The following is a 1,522-nucleotide window of genomic DNA, read 5'->3' on the forward strand; positions in this document are numbered from 1 at the left end:
TTTTTTTTGGGGGGGGTCTTTTTTGAGACAGGGTTTCACTACGCAGTTCAGGTTGACCTTGAACTCACCCAGTGATCCTCCTGCCTTAGCCTCCCACATGCTGGGATTACAGGCATGCTCCACCATGCCTAGCTCTCTCCTTTTTTTCTCAGTGCCATTTGTTTGATTTTTTGAGACAGGGTCTCGGTATGCAGTTTAAAATGGCCTCAAAGTCACTGTTATCCTTTTGCATCAGCCTCCTGTGTTCTAGGATTACAGGCGTGCACCATCAGGCCTGGTTCTTTTTCCAGTTCTTGGATCAAACCCAGGGTTTCCCAGATGCTAGGCCAGTGCTGCACCACTGAGCTGCATTCCCAGCCCAAATATATTTCTTTAACAAATGCTTCTTGTATGCCTACTGTATACCAGGTACTATATCAGGCAAAAGAACAAAGACAACTTTCATGTGACAGAGATCTTTCCTACTTATACATAAAATAATAATAATAATAATTATTATTATTATTGTTTTTCCTTTTTGAGACAGTTTTTCACTATGCAGTTCAGGCTGGCCTTGAACTCACTTTGTAGCCCAGGCTGGCCTTGAACTCGCAACAATCCTCCTGCCTCAGCCTCCCTAGTGCTGGGATTACACGCGTGCACCACCATGCCCAGCCCTTAAAGTTGGAGCGGGCTGGGCATGTTGGGATTTGCCTATAATCCCAGCTACTTGAGAAGCTGAGGCAGGAGGACTGCCAATCCAGTCTGGGACACTTTTTTTCCCTCTTGTGATACTGATGATCAAACTCAGGGAGCACTGAGCTACGACCCCAAATACTCTCACTGTTTAAATTTCAAGAAAGAGTGCTGCTAAACTGCTCAAATGGGCTTTGAATTTTGGTCCTTCTGCTTCAGCCTCTCGAGTAGCTGGGAATACCATGTGTGCCACTGTAATCAGATCCAATGTCACAGTCAAAAAAAAGGGTTGGGAATGTAGCTCAACGGTAGAGTGCTTTGCACTTTCCTACCATACCCCAGTTCAGTCCCAATGCCACCAAAATTAAACAAGTTATGGGGGAAAAGCCCAACATCTGCTAGTCAACAGGAACTTCTTTCCAGCTCAGATGCCTGAAATGTAAAATATGACAACAAAAAACGGTTCAAGGTAAAGGAGTCCAGGATGGTCGTGAAATTATATCCTCAGTAGAAAAGTCTACTTAGAAGTCAAAGTATGATCAGAAGGTGCAATGGTGGCCTAATGTAGGATCTGGTCACAAATCTCAACAGATTCTCATATTTTGTCATCTTTTTGCCTGGAACTATTCTTCTGTTAAAACAGACTTTTGAAAAAAAAAAAAAGTTTTCTATCTGGGCACAATACTAGTAATCCTGCAACTCCAGCACTCGGGAAGCGGAGCCAGTAGGATCTTGAGGTCCAGGCCAGGCTGGACTGCACAGAGAGTACCATACTAGCTTGGACTATATATTGAAACTTTATTTATTTGTTTGTTTGTTTGTTTACTTATTTATTTGTCTTTTTTTT

The sequence above is a fragment of the Chinchilla lanigera genome, unplaced genomic scaffold (assembly GCF_000276665.1).
Source record: "Chinchilla lanigera isolate Chin_1 unplaced genomic scaffold, ChiLan1.0 scaffold00036, whole genome shotgun sequence".
NCBI lineage: Eukaryota > Metazoa > Chordata > Mammalia > Rodentia > Chinchillidae > Chinchilla > Chinchilla lanigera.